General features: G+C 39.7%; 1 pseudogene across 1 annotated transcript in view; it reads left to right on the top strand.

Moving 5' to 3' along the window:
* Positions 1-19,271, top strand: part of LOC143625726 (dynamin-2A-like) — a 61,297-nt pseudogene extending 42,026 nt beyond the window's left edge. The window contains exons 8-24 of the transcript XR_013152318.1: positions 39-153; positions 242-584; positions 888-1,035; positions 1,123-1,224; positions 1,298-1,417; positions 1,761-1,844; positions 14,226-14,353; positions 14,580-14,664; positions 14,768-14,885; positions 15,737-15,813; positions 15,990-16,046; positions 16,687-16,824; positions 16,919-17,070; positions 17,678-17,791; positions 17,983-18,050; positions 18,180-18,352; positions 19,051-19,271. The product of XR_013152318.1 is annotated as a dynamin-2A-like (transcript). The remainder of the gene's footprint in view (positions 1-38; positions 154-241; positions 585-887; positions 1,036-1,122; positions 1,225-1,297; positions 1,418-1,760; positions 1,845-14,225; positions 14,354-14,579; positions 14,665-14,767; positions 14,886-15,736; positions 15,814-15,989; positions 16,047-16,686; positions 16,825-16,918; positions 17,071-17,677; positions 17,792-17,982; positions 18,051-18,179; positions 18,353-19,050) is intronic.
* Positions 19,272-20,748: the final 1,477 nt, after the last annotated feature.

The following is a 20,748-nucleotide window of genomic DNA, read 5'->3' as shown; positions in this document are numbered from 1 at the left end:
GATTCTCCTTTATAGCTTACATGATATTATACTTGCAGAGTGAGTATGCTCGGCACAATGATGCGGTTCTACTGGTTGTAATATCTGCTGCTCAGGCACCCGAAGTTACCTCTGCAAAAGCCCTCAGAGCTGCAAAGGAATATGATTCAGAATGTGGGGTTTTGAAGTTAAATTTATATATCTTCATCTGCTTATGATATTCATCTATTCAAGTTGTGATTTTGTTCTTTGCTTTATGTAGCAACAAGAACCATTGGTGTCATTAGTAAAATAGATCAAGCATCTTCAGATCCCAAAATCCTTGCTGCTGTTCAGGCACTTCTTTTGGGTCAAGGACCACGAACCGCAGCTGATATCCCATGGGTTGCTCTGATTGGTCAGTCTGTTTCCATTGCTTCATCACAGTCCGGAAATGTGGGATCTGATAACTCACTAGAAACCGCTTGGCGGGCTGAGAGTGAGAGTTTAAAATCTATATTAACGGGCGCACCTCAGAACAAGCTTGGTAGATTAGCCTTGGTGGAAACCCTTGCTCATCAAATTCGTAGCCGAATGAAAATTAGGCTTCCAAGTCTTCTATCAGGGTATGAAAATTCCTATACGAAACATTTTTCTGCAAAACATACTGGCATACTGCAAAGATGTTCAGTTTTGTGCTTTAATTTGCTATATAATGATTTACATGACACCTTTGTGTGTGTGTGCGCGCTCGCGCGCGTTATGCATGATATCTTTTGAAATTTAAAATAATCTTGTGTTATAATGTTGTTTTTAAGCCTTTCATGGATATGTGTGGCACAGCCACACTACCAAATGTTCCATTTTGTTGTTATGTTCTGTTTTTATGACCTTAAGTCATTTGTTTCTGTTATTTTTTTTTCATGCAGGCTTCAGGGTAAGTCGCAAATTGTACAAGATGAGTTGGTAAGGCTTGGGGAATCAATGGTCACCAGTTCTGAAGGCACGCGAGCTTTGGCTTTGGAGCTTTGTCGTGAATTTGAGGACAAATTTCTTCAACATATTATGACTGGCGAGGTGAGAACGAACACAGAATGAGCGTGTATGTGTGTAATGTAGCCATAGTCTTTAATGGATTTACCTACTTGCATGCATTTTTTTCAGGGTAGTGGCTGGAAAGTTGTTGCCAGTTTTGAGGGTAACTTTCCTAATAGGATCAAACAGCTTCCGCTTGACAGACATTTCGACCTACAAAACGTTAAAAGGGTATGGCTTTCTATAATCTGGGCTCTTTCAAGTTATTTTTGCTACTATACGATGACTGTGGAATCGGTATCAGATTGTTCTAGAAGCAGATGGGTATCAGCCTTACCTTATATCCCCAGAAAAAGGTTTACGGTCTTTAATAAAAGGTGTATTGGAGCTTGCAAAGGAGCCATCACGTCTCTGTGTTGATGAGGTAAACTGCGCATAACTTTGCTTCCTTTTTAACCGTTGATATCTGTTAACTTATAAGTCTAAGTTGTTTTACAACTTTTTGCTCATGTTCCTTATTGGTCCGATTCCTTTTGTTTGCTTACATCTTTATTTATCTCTCATTATATGCTGCCTTGCGTATACTGCTAAAATTTAGTTGTCAATACCTTGATCTAAGCATGTGATTCAATCCTGTGTTCTTTTGACGATTGGTAAATACTAGAAGGCATTAGTTCTTTGGACAATTGTAAATACTAGAAGACATTATTTGTTACTTCTAAGATTCACAAAAACTTGGATTTTGTAATTAGTTATTATGAATACAGGTTCATCGAGTACTTGCTGACATAGTTTCAGCATCAGCTAATGCTACACCAGGGCTGGGTAGATATCCATCATTCAAGAGAGAGGTACTTGTAGTATTTTCAAGATAAAAGATTCTTCCTATTTTGTTGGTGCATAATGTCAGTAGTTCATAGTCTAGTGTCTGTAATCCAGTCTGTAATGTTAATTGTGTTTTGTTTATGTTTAAGCGAAGTTACTGACAAGTTCACTTATCAGGCGAACTTGTTAGTCAAGCGAAGTTAGCAACAACTTCGCCTGAGCATATCAGGCGAAGTTGTCGTGTATTTATATACTAGGTTACGGCTTGTTTAGGGTAGTTGAAGGAAATCGTATACAGACGTGTGTGAGTCGAGAGACGTGAGAACCAGAGAGTTTTGAGTCTGTATTCAGTGATTATATCACGTGTTTCGGTTATAATATAACGTGTGTTCATTCGTATCGTGTGTTTGTTTGATTCGTGTTCTACGCTCGTAACAGCCTACGCAGGGATTCCGCACCTGTGTAGATTGAGATATCCCGTGCAGATCCATCCAGGGAACCTTCAATTGGTATCTGAGCTATTGCTCGATTGTGTGGTTCGGGATATTCACGCGGGTGTAGAAGTCGTCCCGTTTCGACTATACGCGGGACGTGTTTTCTGTGTTTTTGTGTCATTCTTACCTCCTACCATCGTATTCAACCCTTTACACCGTCAAAAACCTCGAAAAACCCAGAAATCAGATCTGTAGAAACTTCGTGTTCATCAGGCGAAGTTGCCGTCACTGTTCGTAGGGTTTCGGCGAAGATATAAGGTTAAGCGAAGTTATCCACAACTTCACCTACCTTCTCAAGTTCGCCTAACTCAAGCGAAGTTCTCTACAACTCCGCCTACCTCCTAAGTTCGCTTACCTCAAGCGAAGTTAAGAATCAGCGAAGTTCTTCAGCGAAGTTAAGACTTAAGCGAAGTTATCCGTAACTTCGCCTACAGTACTTTTCAGAAGAAATTTTTTTTGTTTTTCGGGTTTCTTAGTTTTTGAGAAAGATGTCGTCAATTAACATCTCAGAGTTAGTTAAGATGGAAGTAGAAGCAGGGTCAGCTACTAAGGCCCCAAAGTTGCTTAAAGGAACCGACTTCGTTGCTTGGAAGGATCGGTTCGAACAATATGTCAAGTACCAGGATGCGAAAATGTGGGTATGCATCCAGGATGGTTATATTCCACCAACTATGGAGTACGAAGGTCGTGATCAGATCAAAAAGTACAGCAAAATGGAAGAAGAAGAGAAAAAGATGTATGAGGCCGAGAGCAAGGCTCATGCTGCTATCACTATGGCTCTTCCACAAGAGATCCTTCATACTTATAGAAAGTACAAGACAGCAAGAGAGCTTTGGGAAGCTCTTGAGAACCGGTTTGAAGGAAATGTGGGAATCCGTGCTTCGAAGATCAAATTGCTCAAAACTCAATTCTCGGTCTTCAAGTATCTGAAAAACGAATCACTTGATGATATCATCACCAGATATTATCATCTGATGACTGAACTCAGCAACTATTCAATTGCATACAAAGAAGATGAGATTGTTGAGAAGCTTCTTGATACTCTCCCACCAAAATGGGAGATGTATACTGTGTTGATGAGAGAAGATAAAGACTTTGCTGACTATGACCTTGAGACAGCAGTTAACAACCTCCGAACCTTTGAGCTTAACATGGTTAGAAAGGAGACACCTACGGATCAGGTTCAAGATCCAGGTATGTATGGCGCTAAAGTCAACTCTAGTTCAGGTTCGAAGACTGAATCAGCTGCCTACTACTCGAAGGGAGAGTCGGGCGCCAACTCATCACATGAGGGGCATGTGTCAGTCAACACGAATGGTGATGTTTGCTTTGTAGCAGGTGGATCTAGTGCATCTAAACCGCAAGCAAGCAAGAGTAGTTGCTCTTCAAGTATTCCTAGCAACAACTACTCTAAGATGCCTATGAGTGTCAAATCTGCTGAAGAGCAGTTTGCTCTTTATGCTTCTTTTATTGCTTCCTATGAGAACTACATTCAGGGGAAGATTGTTGATCCAGCTATGTTGGATGAAGGCTATGACCAGATTGATGCTGATGATCTGGAAGAAATGGATCTGCAATGGCAGATGGCTATGATCGTGAGAAGAGTGAAACGGTTTATGAAAAAGACAGGAAGAAAGTTTGTCGGTGGAAGGCCAGGGTTTGACAAGACGAAGGTAAGATGCTACAACTGTCAGCAAAACGGCCACTTTGCTAAGGAGTGCAGAAATGAGCGTGTAGAACGTGGTCAAGGCAAGTCTACACAGCATAATGGGGGTAGTAAAGATTATAGTGCCATGATTTCCAGAGAAGATGGTGAATATAACTGGAACCTGCTTTCTGAAGAAATCTTTGAACAGGCAAATTTGGCGAATGTGGAAAATGAAGAAGGTGAGAAAGCTACTGGAGAAGAAAAAGCTTTCATGGCTGATGCTAAAGACCAGCTCTCCGAGGTATGTTCTAAACCTACTTGTTCTAAATGTGAAAACTTGTCTGAGCAATTAGCAACTATAACTGATCAGTATGTTAGTTTGGATGCTGAGTTTAAAACTCTAAAAGAAGATCATCATTTTACAAAAGCAAGAGAAAATAGCTATAAAGTTAAAATAAAAGTTTGTGAAAAAGATATTAAAAGTCTAAAAGCAAAACTTGCTGAAAAAATTCAAGTGATTGATCTAAGCTATGAAGTTTTGGAAGAAAAAACCAAACTAATAGCTGAAAGAGAAAAACAGATTGCTGATCACCAGGTGAAAGTGGTGGAACTGAATAGAAAACTTGAGCAGTTCAGAAATTCCTCTGCTATTCTTGATCACCTTGTTAGTGATCAAGGTTCCTCAGTTAAGAGGGGAGGAATTGGTTATCATGAGGTTCCACCACCTTATAATCACAATTACACTTTTAATCCTAGTAATCAGAAATCTGTTGACTTTGAGGTTGTTCAGACAGTTCCAATTAAGGTAACTAGTAAAGAACCAGATGTTAGTATAGGCGAAGCAAGTCCGCCTGTGTCAAGTGTTAAAATTTCTGTTCCGAGTCCGGTCTCATCAGATTCGGATAAGTCATTCGAGTCGGGTAAGACAAAGGAGGAGGTTGTATTACCAAATAGTGGAGAGAAAGATAAAACAACTAAAAAGAGTTCTCCGCTAAACCCTTATGTCCCACCATATGTGAGACGAACGGGCGGTAGTACAGCCTCGACATCCAAAACAACTGTTGAAAAGAAAGTTGAGCATAGGTGTTGTTTTAGGTGTAATCAATTAGGGCACCTAGTTGCAGATTGCCCTCTGAAGCAGCAATTCAGAGGTGTGAGGCATACCAAAACTGAGACTAAGCCTAATGGTAATTATAATACTGGTAAAAGTGAAAACCATTCAAAATTCAGATATCAGACTAATTCAGGTTTTCAAAGAAACCAATCTCAGTTTCACACTGCTGATAACCAAACAGTAAGTTATAATTCTTTCAATTCACAAAGGTTTGGAAGGCCTCACAATCAATCTACAAGGAGGTATACTAATAGGACTTACAGGAATTATACAGAGACTAACTTTGGAAAGCCAAAGTTCGGGATGTATAGATCCAAGACCAATTGGTCTTGGGTCCCTAGATACTAATCTTTTGCTTTAATCGTGCAGGAACAGTTGAACAGGGCTGCCAATAATCTTTGGGTTGTGGATAGCGGCTGTTCCCGGCACATGACGGGTAACAAAATCTTGTTACACGATTTGAAACCTGTTCAAGGAGGGAGAGTGAGCTTTGCTGGAGAAAGTGGAGGCAAGATTATAGGAATGGGAACGGTGTCTAATGGAAAGATGACTCTAGAGAAAGTAAACTTTGTCGAAGAATTGAAGCACAATCTGCTGAGTGTGTCGCAGATCTGTGATAAGGAGTACACCGTACATTTTACAAAGAATGAGGCGATTATGTTGCATCCTGGTTTTCAGATACCAGAGGAGTGGATTGTGATGAAGGCTCCACGTGAGAGGAATACGTATATTATGGATATGAGGTCGACTGAAATGGCCACGGAAGAATCATGCCTTATGACAAAAGCGAGCGAATCGGAGTCCGAATTGTGGCATAGGAGAATGGGGCACATTCATCTTCGGAAGATGAACCACATTGTCAAGAATGGACTTGTGCTGGGCGTTCCCTTGAAAAGTTTCAACTTTGAAGACAAATGTCTATCGTGCCAGAAGGGAAAGCAGCACAAGAAATCCCATCACACCAAGAAGGTCAATTCTATTGTCAGTACTCTAGAATTGCTTCACATGGATCTCTTCGGTCCCGTGAATGCAAAAAGTCTAGGAGGTACTTCTTATTGCTTGGTGATCACTGATGATTACTCACGATATTCGTGGGTATATTTCCTGAAATCAAAAGATGAAACGGCTCAGATGGTAAAGAATTTGATTACCAAAGTTGAGAACGTTATGGATAAAAGGGTTAAGTTCATCAGGAGTGACAATGGAACGGAGTTCAAGAATTTTGAAATGGAGATCTTCTGCCTTCAGAAAGGGATTGAGCACCAGTACAGCGCTCCGTATACTCCGCAACAGAATGAAGTGGCTGAGAGGAAGAATAGAACGTTAATTGAAGGAGCCAGAACTATGCTGGCTGATTCGAAGCTTCCTGTGGTGTTCTGTGGTGTTCTGGGCTGAAGCTGTTGCTACAGCCTGTTATATCCTGAATAGAGTCTTGACTGTTAAAAGACTTAATAAAACGTGTTATGAGCTTATGCATGGGAGGAAGCCCAACTTGAGTGGTCTTGAACCATTCGGGTCCCCTTGTTCGATTTTAAAGACAAATTCTAAATTTGGTGAAGTAGCCGATGAAGGAATCTTAGTCGGTTATGTTGTTGGGACTCCCAACAGACGTGTCTTTAATACATCGACCGACAAGGTTGAGGTGGTGTGTGACACCGATATCACAAGTTACCAACCGCCAAAACCAAGCAACGGACCTGCTGAGTTTTTCGACTATGATAGACTTTTTAAGTCTTTTAACATACCTTATTTGGATAGTGCAGAACTAGAAGAAAGAGTTGCTACCAAGATGATCCTTGATGAGGAAGAAAATCTAGTGCAAAGACAGCTGTTTGATAAATGTCAACCTTCCTCATCAAATGCTATCGATACCCCTACTGCCTCTCCTGAAGAAGAATTTTTCAATCCGTTTCACTCTCAGCAAGGAACAACCATTGACGAGCTCTCTTCTAACTTGGAAGACAATTTGCATGTCGGTTCGGTTCCGACCACGAGAATTCATAAAGATCACCCTTTGGAGAATGTGATTGGTGATGTGTCCTCCGGTGTACAAACAAGACGTAGCTTGAATGAGCACACCTGTGTTTACACAAGCATTAAAGAGACAGGCATAATCAACGAATGCTTGTACACCTGCTTTATCAGCCAGATTGAACCAAAGAATTATCAAATGGCTTTAAAGGACAGCTCGTGGGTCGAAGCCATGCAAAAAGAGCTGGCTCAATTCAAGAAAATGGAAGTTTGGACTTTGGTTGAAAAATCAAAGAATGTGCATGCGATAGGCACAAAATGGGTTTTTAAGTGCAAGAGAGATGAGAAAGGGATTATTATAAGAAACAAGGCGAGGCTAGTCGTTAAAGGTTTTAATTAACAAGAGGGGATTGATTATAATGAAGTGTTCGCTCCTGTGGCAAGATTGGAAGCCATTAGATTGTTTTTGGCATTTGCTGCTTATAAGAAGATGAAGGTATTTCAGTTAGACGTGAAAAGTGCGTTCCTAAATGGGAAAGTTGATGAGGTTGTGTACGTTGAGCAACCTCCGGGTTTTCCTGACCCGGACTTTCCTGACCACGTTTACAAGTTAAGCAAGGCGTTGTATGGACTACATCAGGCACCTCGTGCCTGGTACTCAACCTTATCAGATTACTTGCTTGAAAATGGGTTTGAAAGAGGGAAGATAGATAGCACGTTGTTCTTCAAGAGAGAAGGAAGCGACTTCCTGCTGGTGCAAGTCTACGTGGATGACATTATCTTTGCTGCATCAAAAGTCTCCATGTGTCAGGAGTTTGAGGCCGTCATGAAGAAAAGGTTTGAAATGAGTGCTATGGGTGAACTAACTTTCTTTTTAGGATTGCAGGTTGATCAGAAGAAGGATGGGATGTTCATTCATCAGACCAAGTATGTCCATGATGTGCTCAAACGCTTCAAGATGGAGGACAGCACTCCATTCGATACTCCAATCTGCGTCAACCATAAATTGGGTGCTGAGACAGACAATGACGCAGATGTGGACCCAACTCAGTATCGGGCTATTATAGGTTTTTTAATGTACTTAACTGCTTCTAGGCCTGATATTATGTTTGCAGTTTGTCTTTGTGCTCGTTTTCAGGCAAACCCAAAGGAATCTCACATGAAGGGTGTGAAGAGGATCTTGCGATATCTCAAAGGCAAACCTAAGCTGGGGTTGTGGTACGCGAAGGGAGGAGACTTGGAGTTGGTAGCTTACACAGATTCTGATTATGGAGGGTGCAATCAGAGTCGGAAGTCAACTACTGGAGGATGTCAGTTTCTAGGAGGCAGATTAGTGTCCTGGCAATGCAAGAAGCAGACATCAGTCGCCATTTCAACATGTGAGGCAGAATACATGGCAGCATCCAACTGCTGCTCCCAGGTTCTGTGGATTCAACAACAGTTACGCGACTATGGTCTGAATTTCTCACTTACTCCAATTTGTATTGATAACACTGCTGCGATCTCAGTAACTAATAATCCCGTAAAGCACAGTAAAACTAAACATATTGACGTACGTCATCATTTTATACGGGATTGTGCTGAGAAGAAACTGATTGTGCTTGAAAAGGTGGATACGCTTGATAATTTCGCTGATTTATATACTAAAGCGTTTGACAAATCAAGATTTCAAAACCTTGTTAAGTTGAATGGGATGATCAATCCCGAGTAACCATGCTTTTTGTGCATATATATATAAAAAAAAAATGTCACTATCGCTTAAAATTATGTCGGTTACCTCAGTTTGAAGGACATATCCTCGGATATGTTTGGTCCTCATTTTCTACTTGTAGAGTATGAGGGTTGCCATTAACCAGATGACTGAAAGTGACCGGGGTGATTATGATGTCTTTTTATTCTTTCGCTGAAAATTAGTCGATCATACTTAGTTAGAAGGACACATACTTGTATGTGGTCGGTCAAGCTAATCCATTGGATTCGCAGGATAACCGTTTACCTGAAGACTTTGAACTGATCGGGGCGATTGAAGTCAAAAATTTTTTTTTGGGAAATGAAATTATTTTTCAAGTCTACTAATTCGTACGAAGTTCTGTTACTATGTTTTTACCGAAAATTGATCCAACATTGGAAAATGATAGATTTACTGATTCTATGTGCTTAACTAGTGAAGTTATTAGGCTTAAAAGGCTTTAGAACAGTCATTGTATGTCATGGTAGCTTTTTATGGTGCGTAAAAGTAGATGTGATACAAACTAAATCTACTCGATTTTACGTGGAAACTCCTTAAGAGTTTTGCATGTCTTCATATATATCTTTCCGAATGATAGGCAGAAAAGCGATTACCCAGTCATACACGAGCCCGTAAGTGTTCTGATTCCCGTAAAGATAGTGTGTGAAGAAACTGCAGTGATCCAGATTCGGGACTTGCAGTTGTTTACTACTCTGAAACCTATGTACATGTTTATCGTAAAAAAAAAAAAAAAAAAAAACCTTATGAGTTATTGAAACATTCTAGAGCTGACAATGTCAAGACTTCTCAATCATGGAGTAAGAAAGAGAACGGGAAGAAGATGAAGAGTACTTACAAACTTAATCAGACACTATGGGTTGAAGTCAATTCGGGGTGACTTGGGGAAAGCCAAATACGCTTTGAGAATAGATAGGAGGCATCATAATCTCTGAGTTGTTGCCCACTTAATTTTTGAGCTTAATTGAACTTAACTCGTATCACAGAAATGATGAAAACCATCTTAAGTTATTTACCTGCCTACAACCTGTTTCTTTATGTCATAATACAGCTAAACACGGATCTATGTGACAGTCACGTAGTTAGTATGATTCCTGTTCGGATCTTTTCTAAAACATGGTAGTCCCTGTCTAGACTGAAATTTGATCCCTTGTACTTTAATTTTTAAAAGTTTTTCCTATTTATGTAGTTGTAGATTTTATACTTGGTTACTTAGTCTTGATCGTGTCATGTAACTCTTTAAGGAAGTTTTAAAACTTAATTGCAAATTGTTCAAATTATAGGGGTTGATTTTGTAAAATTTGATATATCGGCGAACTTGTGAATAACTTCGCCCTAGGCGAAGTTATCCACAACTTCGCCTGTATAACTCCGCTCCTATATAAAGGAAGTTTTAAGGTCAAACATTTCATTATTTCAAAATATCAGCGAACTTACTATCTGTCAACCAAAGTGAAGTTATCGATCTGTTCTTATCGATCTTCTGTTGTTATTTTTTTAAACTTGTTTTTAAACTATTTGAAACCTAAAAACCCGATTTTCAAACTTGTTTTTACGTGATAGTAAACCACTTGAACGTATAAAACTTCATAAAATCATGTATTTCGGAGTCCTTGATCTCCGAAATCACCAACTGCACGTCGTTCGAATCGCCTTACTGTCGCTGATTCAGATTCAGGCGAACTTACAGTTTAGGCGAAGTTATCCGTAACTTCGCCTGAGGCGATGTTGTGGTGAGGCGAAGTTATCATTAACTTCGCCTGGACCTTTTTACTTATTAGTTATTAGACGAACTTAAAGATGAAGCGAAGTTGTTCCCAACTTCGCCCCACCTTTAACTTCGCCTATACAGATTTTATCACAACTTCGCTCACGGTAACAAGCGAACTTGTGTTATGCTTTAACGTTTATCTAATTTGGTTCGTTTGTTGCAGATATGGCTGCTATTGCTGGAGCAGGTGGTGCAGGCGGTGATGACGGAGGTGATCAACAAAGACAGTTCTTCCCGAGTCACATGTATATCACCTTAGACCCGGAAGCGAGCGGAGTTGATGATTTCCGCGAAATCATCACCTTCCTTTTACGCTCGAGGATATTCCACGCCATTACGACCACTCTGCCGATTTCCTTGCCCAACATTGAGGATTTCTGGCAGACGGTGGAATATGACTGCCGCGTCGACCCCCCGGTGATGCGTGCAACGGTAAATGGTCAGGATGTTCAGTTCTCGTCTGAACAAATCCGGGTGGCTTTGCAATTTGGAAACGAGACGAGGGACGACCCGACAGAGTTTGTTGCTCCGTTCCGTGATGGAGCATTTCTACGAATGGGATATTCTGGTCCCTTGGGGGATACACAAAGAAGGAAAGGTTTCTTGCTCGATCAGTGGCGCTTCCTCATGCACGTAATGATTGTCTGCATGTCAGGGAGGAAGGCGGGCACTGACGGGATGGGCGCGACCTTGCAGTCGGCGATGACTGCTCTGACTTATAGCAAGCGTTACAGCTTGAGTCAGATGGTCTTCTATGAGATTGATTGACAGCGAAGGGCGATGGGGCGTGAGAGATTCATCATGTATCCAAGATTTCTCCAAATGATCTTGAATCATGTTGCTCCCACGTTGCCTCAACGTCGCCCTATCAGATACGTGGAGAGTGTGAACAAGCGTATCTTTGCTCAATGTAGAACTTCGAGTGCTAGAAGCAAGCCTGAACTGCGTCCTAGGCATACTCCACTCTTTGGGTACTTAATCAACCCGGAGTATGTGCCTGCTCGTGGGGATGAGTTTAGGGACCCGGCACCACAACAGGCAGGAGCACCTCAAGCTATACCTGCTGCTCCTGTTGTGTCACTGGAGGAGGAAGTGGACCTTGATGCAGAATTTGGTGGTCAAGGCTTCTTTGATATGGATCGGGTGGATCCAGAGGAGAACGTTCAGGTCCCTGTTGAACGTGCCTCGACTGTGCATGTTACTAGGGCAGCTACAACGGTGGCTGACTCAGATTTTGATGATGTAATGGATGAGGCAAGACGTATGATGGTAACTCAAGAGAGGACGTATGGGAAGAGAAAGAGGACAGATGACGACAGTGAGTCAGAAGAAGAAGAAGACATTCATAAGTTGATCAGACGTTCAAGAAGGGACAGGACATGTGCAGGTAGGGGAGCTGGTGAGAGCTCTAGAGTCATACGTTTCGCTCCGCCCGCACTGTCCGGTATGTCAATTGTCCCTGCACCATTACAGGTCACAAGGCCAAGCGCCACGGACGTTCCCGTGGTGGCTACATCGTCTGTTGGCCTGCCATCCATCACACTCCAGCTGACGACTCCAGATATTGTATCGTTGCCGCCTCCAACGCTTACTCCGTCGGAGGTTGTTGCACAGGTTATTGAGTCGACAGTGGTTCACACTGCAGGGTTGTCGGTCACGATACCACCTGCGGTTACGTCCACAGCTACTTCTGATGTCCCGGTTTCATTCGAAATCCCTCCTCAGTATACTCAAGACATATCTCACATGAGGTTCGATTTCGATGCAACCCTATCAGACTCGGAAAGAATAGCTGCACTAGAGCGGGTCGTGGCAGAGCAATCTAGGATATATCTTATCCAGACCCAGGCTATTCAGCGCCTAGTAGCAGAAAATCAACTACAGTCGTCCCTCCTGGTTGAACATGGAAAAATTATAGATGCTATGAAGGAGTTCTTGGCATCTCAGGGGGAGACGAGCTGTAAAGGCGACGAGCTCAGGACAAAGAAGAAGAATGACAGAGACGATGATCCCAATGCATCGAAAGGTGCAGGTGGTGAGTTGCCAAGAACTACTCAAGCTCTTGGGACAACCACAGCTCAGGGGGAGTCTGCAGGTGCAGCTGGCGGTTCTGGTGGTGATGAGGTGGTGATGGTAGATGACGAGGAGATGGGAGATGATGTGATTGATGCCTTGAAGGAGTTGGATGATGATGTGTGTGATGATGATGTGCTGCCATTAGAAGAAATTGAGAAGATTGGTGCACAGATAGTGATAGAAGATGATGTTGAAGAAGGTGAAATTGTAGAGGAGAATGTTGAACACGAGCTTCCAACCGTTGAGAAGTCGAATGTATGTGAAGATACAGTAGTTGATGATACAGAATGGGAGGAGCAGCCTAGATGGAAGGAAGGCTATGCTCATTGGTTTATCAAAACGAAGAAGCCAGTGGTACCTACAATGTTCAAGAAAAGTTATCATATTAAAGGGTACGCTGAGTCAAAGAAAGGCATTATCTGTTGGTTATATGATGAACAGCTAAAAGTGTTCGTGGTGAAAAGATATGATGTGATCCAATACTTTAAGAGGACGTTGAGATCTCTAAATACCTTACCTGAGTGTGAGGTAAAGGATTTGGCCAGACTGGGGTTGATTAATAGAAGTGATGATAATATGGCCAGAGTTATTGGGAAGATAGTATGGAAAGAAAGTATTAAAGAGAAAAAGTTTGAGTTGTTAAAACCACAGAAAGGGAAATTAGTTGAAGATACTGAAAGAGGAATGAGAGCAGATGGCAAACCTTGGATGGTGATGAAATATAAGCCGATTCGGTGTTTGAAAGAGGTTCCAATGAAGACTATGCCTCAAGATGTGCTGAAAGATCTGAAATGGTGGTATGTGGATTGCCAGACTGCTGAAGCCGTGATGGAAGACGAAGACGAACAAGAAGTGCTAAGAGTGTATGATCCGATGCATCTTGTTAATTTATCTAAAGCTGATCTGCAGGTGTTAAACGAGAAGAAGATATTCTATATTCCTGCTTAGAAAGGCGAAGCGAGGAAATATCAGCGAGTAGTCACGGTCTGTGTAAGAGAGGGAGTGCATGCATGAAGATTACAAGACAAGTGCTTAAAGATAAAGATATGAAGCTACTGCCAAGGGGGAGTCTGTTGGTGCATAATGTCAGTAGTTCATAGTCTAGTGTCTGTAATCCAGTCTGTAATGTTAATTGTGTTTTGTTTATGTTTAAGCGAAGTTACTGACAAGTTCGCTTATCAGGCGAACTTGTTAGTCAAGCGAAGTTAGCAACAACTTCGCCTGAACATATCAGGCGAAGTTGTCGTGTATTTATACGCTAGGTCACGGCTTGTTTAGTGTTGTTGAAGGTAATCGTATACAGACGTGTGTGAGTCGAGAGACGTGAGAACCAGAGAGTATTGAGTCTGTATTCAGTGATTATATCACGTGTTTCGGTTATAATATAACGTGTGTTCGTTTATTCGTATCGTGTGTTTGTTTGATTCGTGTTCTACGCTCGTAACAGCCTACGCAGGGATTCCGCACCTGTGTAGATTGAGATATCCCGTGCAGATCCATCCAGGGAACCTTCATATTTACCATCTACAATATTTGCTAATTTTAAATTGTGTATTTTAACGTGTGTTCTATTGTTTCAACTACAGGTGGTGGCAATTGCCACTACTGCTTTGGAGGGGTTTAAGAATGATGCAAAGACCATGGTGACTGCACTTGTTGACATGGAGCGAGTATTTGTTCCACCTCAGCATTTCATCCGTTTGGTGCAAAGAAGGTACGTCGATGATAATCTTCTAAGTATATATATTTTTTTGTTGTTTTAGAATGCATTAATGATTTTCTTAAATCTTATTTTGTTTTCCTTGTAACCTTTAGTTCAATGATGTAAAGTATATGGAAATTTTGGTTCTCTGTTTAGATTTTATTACGGGTGTGTGCAGATAATTTTTTTTGTTTATTACTTTATTTATATTTCTCTTATTCTCTTATTCTTGTGTCAGGATGGAAAGGCAGAGACGAGAGGAAGAGATTAAAACCAAATCTTCCAAGAAGGCTGTTGATGCAGAACAATCTTTGTTAAATAGGGTAAATCATACTTGTCATAGATGCTGTATTAACTGATTTACTTCATTTAAATTTGCATTAACGATTCTGTTTCAACCAAGCTTTTTTTTTTTAATATGTTCAGGCAGCTAGTCCTCAAACAGGTGGGAATTTAAAATCCCTGAAGGATACCAAGCAAGATAAGAATGTACAAGAGGAATCTACTTTAAAGACTGCAGGGCCTGAGGGGGAGATAACAGCAGGTTTACATTTTTGACATCTTCCTCAGTTCTTACTCGGTTTTACCATCCATTATATTAAACCTTTGATGGTTTATGAGTTACACTTTCACATATTGCTCATATTTTACTTGGTTTTACCGTTTATTATATTAAACATTTGATGGTTATTTTATATTTCAAGCTGTCGTCATGGCTTTATGTGTATGTTATTTTATGTGTTATGCCAGATGTATCGTATTTTTTTTTGTAGTAGTTTAGGTTGTTAATTAGGTCGATATGGATTGTAGACAGCTTTGTGAATTTTGTTTTATTTGGTTGGTATGTTTGTTTAGGTTTATTTTGTTTTCTTATTTTGCCTGATACATACAAATTAAGGTGATTAATCTACAATGCAAATGCTCAAATAATACCCTAGACACAATTACTTGCTCTTTTCACTTCTCTATTGACCAAGTGATGATAAGACAGATTTATGCATATCTATTTGGTTTGTGGTGGGATCTTAATACATATTACATCTTGTGTTGTGTGGTTTAGACCGATTTGTCTTTAGTATCAGGATATCCATATTTGCAAGCAGTTAAACTTGACTAAAAATTATCTATGTTTACTTTGGCCATCATCACGAGTAGCATTTGTTGGTGTAATTTGTTTTATCCTAGTGCTGTTAATTACAAGATCATTTAAATTGGTCTTTTAATCACCTTATACCATGTGTAATAATGATTTCTAACAGGTCAATGCATCTTGTATGCTAACATTATTCAATGAATGTTACTCTTTGGGTCTTATATTCAAATGGTTGTGCATATTAATCTTGCTTGCTTATAACGATGCATAATGCACTTATAACTTTTATTCTTTTCATGCAGGATTTTTGTTGAAGAAAAGTGCAAAAACTAATGGGTGGAGTCGGAGATGGTTTGTTTTAAATGAGAAAACTGGGAAGGTTAGTAATATGGCATGAGTTTTAATATACTTCAAAGCAGTGTCTAAATCATATTAAACAATCTAATACACTTTAATTCCTATTTTAATCCTAATTTTGGTACAAACTTATTGTGTTATTTATAAGATAAATGCTTTCTATTTCATGTAATCAAACATTTTATGTTTTTTCTGCAGCTTGGATACACCAAAAAACAAGAAGAGAGAAACTTTCGTGGTGTTATCACTTTAGAGGTATGTGCTGGCAGTCTTCATTAAGTGATTATTTGATCTACTCGGACACTACAGTGGAAGTGTGTTGAATCAGCAGCGGACAGTAAGCGTCTTTTATATGGGCGCTTTATTCTGTCTCCACTTATGAAAGGTCAAGCAGACACAATTGGCATTGCGGTGCGAAGAGCTTTGCTTGGAGAAATCGAAGGAACATGTATCACACGCGCAAAATCTGAGAAAATCTCACACGAATATTCTACCATAATGGGTATTCAAGAATCAGTACATGAAATTTTAATGAATTTGAAAGAAATCGTATTGAGAAGTAATCTCTATGGAACTTGTGAGGCGTCTATTTGTGTCAGGGGCCCTGGATATGTAACTGCTCAAGATATCATCTTACCGCCTTATGTAGAAATTGTCGATAATACACAGCATATAGCTAGCTTAACGGAACCCATTGAGTTGGTTATTGGATTACAAATAGAGAAGAATCGCGGATATCTTATAAAAGCGCCAAATACCTTTCAAGATGGAAGTTATCCTATAGATCCTGTATTCATGCCTGTTCGAAATGCGAATCATAGTATTCATTCTTATGAAAATGGTAAAGTAATATATTAGGCCACACATAAAAGTTAAACGGTGGATGTATTATCAGGAATGTGCTGTAGAAGAAGTTGAAGAGGATGAACCCCCATCGAAAAGTTCAAAAGATAAGAAGTCAAAGGTAGAAGAAAAACCACCTAGTTTGGTCTTCAGGATAACAAGAAGGTTGCATACAAGACCGTGTTAAAAGGTAACTTCTTAGTTGCAACATGTTTTTGTTTATGTTGATTACATATAGTGTAATCATGTTGTTATGCAGACCTAAAGTTTACCTGGTTATACAGCTCACAGTGCTGTTGTGTTAAAGGCCGAGAGTGCTGTTGATAAGGCCGAGTGGTTAAACAAAATAAGATCGATGATGGGTATCAAAGGGGATGAAGTCAAATTGAAGCCAAATGGTCCACCCATTCGACATACGCATTCAGACGGTTCTCTTGTGAGTTAACTGACTTTTGTTATTGTCATACTGTGACTTATAGTAAAACTGCATCCAAATGTGACTTTCATTGGAATGCCCTTAATATCTTTTAGTTTGTTTATTTAATTATTCAGTGTGGGATAATTAGTTAAGAGTTCTATTTGGGGTTTATTTATCTGTTTATGTTTGTCCAATGGGTCAAGATAATCATAGGTTACTTTTATGTGTTTGTTAGGATTTGAGTCATAACCGGTTTGGGTTTTGAAGTCATTATAATGGGTCCATGTTTTGTAAGGGTTAACTATTATTTTTCACATTTTTTATTAATAACAAAAGGAGGTCGATCGAGTTTGATCAGTCCTTGTGCGCGTGTTTAATCAATGGGCTAATTTTGACATGGACTAAAAATGACCTGTTTCCTGTACAGATGTTACCTTGCCACTTCCTGTACAGATGTTTCCTGTACAGTGGTTGAATTTTCGGTTATAACAGCAAATTATCCTCTTTTATCACACACACGCGCGCAGGCGAACAAGTGATATACAATTACATGCCATGTGTACTTTATATTGCTATTAAGTTGTGTCTTAGGTGTTGGTCTTAGCTGATTGGTTGAAAATGTTAGGATACAATGGTCAGAAAACCAGTAGATCCAGAGGAAGAACTAGGTTGGATGGCCCAAGAAGTGCGCGGTTACGTGGAAGCGGTTCTCAACAGCCTTGCAGCCAATGTCCCAAAGGTGTTTCAATGTTTCATTTATCCTTAAACCCCTTGTCTCTGTTAATGTTTTTCTTATTTATTTTTTCAGATTTTGCAGGCAGTTGTTCTTTGCCAGGTAGAAAAGGCTAAAGAAGATATGCTCAATAAACTCTACAGTTCTCCCCTTGTCTCTGTTAATGTTTTTCTTATTTATTTTTTCAGATTTTGCAGGCAGTTGTTCTTTGCCAGGTAGAAAAGGCTAAAGAAGATATGCTCAATAAACTCTACAGTTCTGTAAGGTAAGCTTGCTATATCTCACCCTACCTGTTTTGTTGAAATTGGCCCATTTAGAAGGAAATGGGTCGAATCAGCGCGTTCTTAAGCATGGTCAAGATCTGTTGCTTACTTTTTATTGTTTTGGTCACCAGTTCCCAAAGTACAGCAAGGATAGAGGAGCTGCTTCAAGAGGATGGTAATGTTAAAAGAAGAAGAGAGAAAATAGAGAAGCAATCCTCCCTGCTCTCCAAACTCACCAGACAACTAAGCATTCATGATAATCGAGCAGCTGCTGCTACAGGCATGTCAAATGATAGTCCTGCAGGTAATAATTGTGTATTACTTTCATCTTCTCTCTCCTTCCAACTAAAATAAGTCCGGTCAAACAGTCTGACCGGTTGGTTGACCTAATGCATTTTTGTCCAAACCTTTTTTTTTAAATAGTTGGTGCATCGCAATATAAGTTGTAGCGTTTCAGTAGTTTAATTTTTTGAATAAATGATTAGAAGATTTCATGCGTTATAAATACTACTGAACTGAGAGCTTCAACCCGTTTGACCTGTTAACGAACCTAGCGGACACAAACAGGGCATGTTCGTGTTTGTTTGCTTAACTTTTAATGGAACAAATGATTGAACATGAGAAATTAAAGAACAGGGATTTCTTGTTCGTGTTTTTTTAAGAAAATAAAGTGTTTGTGTTAGTTTATGCTGGCTTGTTAGTAGTACAAACGAACGGTTCACGAACGTTAACTAACAAACATAATAAAATATAGATAAAAGAACATAACTGCGCGAACACACATTAAAAGTAAGCGTGAACATCAATCTGTTGGGTCTTAAAAACTAACAAACTAGACTAAATTGTAATAAGCCTAAAAATTTTAAATGAACAAACTTCAACAAACATGAACTACTAAACACAAATGAACTTTTCACCAAATAGTTTACTAACGTTCGGGTTTTTTTTTTTGACCTGCTAGAGATAAACATAAAATATTATTTATCATCATGACATTAACAGAAAGTCCAAGAAGTGGTGGAGGTGACTGGAGATCCGCTTTTGATTCTGCTGCCAACGGCCCTACAAGTCTTGACTCTAGATTTGGATCCAACGGTCGCAGGAGCAGTGACCCTTCTGAAAACGATGACGGCCCGCAGTCCAGATCAAACTCCGCAGGCCGCCGCACGCCTAACCGGTTGCCGCCAGCACCGCCAGGTTCAGGTTCCAGGTTTTAGATGATAGTTAAGGGGCCGACCGATTTTATGCATTCTTGTTGGGATGATGGCATCCTGATCTACTTACTGTGCACTTGCTTGAAATGATTTTATGGCATGTTTTCTACAAGACGTTTATTGTAGATAAGACATTGGTTTGGTGCACTTTGGTAGTTTGCTGGTGTTTTTGAAGTTGGTTATTTTTCTAAAAGTTTTGGTTCTTGAGTATACATACCTGTAGTTGTGGAGCTAACAGACTTGAAACAATCTAGCCATAATAACCGAGTATGAACAGGTGTCTAGCCACGATACTACTATAATCACAAATCTTAAACGTAACTTTGTGATCTTTAGAGCAAAATTGGCAAATAAAAAAGCACAACTCAATCGTAATGTTTAAATAGTTGCTGAAACATATGACTGGGTAAGTAGCACACCGATCGGTACACCAAAGTAATGGGGGACGTGAAAGGAGCATAACAAACAAAATGCAGTATGAGCTAAAGCTCGATGATCTATCTAGCCACAATGCCTGGGAATAAGCAACGGAGAGAATGGTGTAGCACATACAGTGGTAGTTCTCATAACACTGTAACAGGACCGAAGGTTTTGAGTCACCAATTCCCATTTAAGTATAAGAGAAACATTTAGTCATATTCTTTTTTTAGAGACGGGTCTATATTAATGTTAATTAAGTTTAGTAAAAGGGAAAAGCCATTGCTCATAGATCACTCATATTTTATAAAAATGCCAAATACTATTGTATTTCTCAGTATGATTTAAGTCAAGCCCCCTAAACCCGCAGGAAATTAAAGTGAACTTTGTATCTCTGTAACTTTTTGAGCACTCTATCGTAGACAGTGTATTTTAAGCATATGGATAACAAATAAAAATCTCACTTAGTCTAGCTAGAAGTGCAATAATTCAATGTGCACGTCCTTGCAAATGTTAAGATGTAACTTGTGAAACTCGAGGAAAATTGATGAATAAATCACAAAGCAATGTTAATGTGTTTATATGGTTGATGAAACACATGATTGGGTAAGTAGGGATATGAAGCTCACAAAGGCACAATGAAGGGAGCATAACAAACGAAATGTAGTATGAGCTAAAGCTCGATGCTCTAGCCACGATGTGTTAAAAATAAGCAATGGAGAGAATGGCACTGGTAGTTTTCACAGCATGACTTTAAAAAAAGTCAAGTAATCCTATAAAATATAAGAGAAAATTTGGTAAAAGATTATGCATTAAGAGACGGATCTATGTTGTGTTTACTATTTAATGGAGGGATCAATCGCCACCCACATTACACATAGGCACATAACAACTCACACCTGGCCCAAAATTATATAAAAAGGCCTATTTTATTATGGGTTCTTGTATAATTTGAGTCATAATTCTTAGACCCTTAGGACATGAAGTTAATTTTATATTTTTATAATTTTTACGCATTCTGTCTTATATAAGGTTTTATCCGGGTATATGACCAATAAATAAAAATCTC

The sequence above is a fragment of the Bidens hawaiensis genome, unplaced genomic scaffold (genome assembly GCF_021521415.1).
Source record: "Bidens hawaiensis isolate Kalapana, Puna unplaced genomic scaffold, B.hawaiensis_p1.1 tig00004199_1, whole genome shotgun sequence".
NCBI classification, from domain to species: Eukaryota; Viridiplantae; Streptophyta; class Magnoliopsida; order Asterales; family Asteraceae; genus Bidens; species Bidens hawaiensis.
The sequence above is the reverse complement of the archived record's forward strand: the minus strand, read 5'-3'. Positions and strand labels throughout refer to the sequence as shown.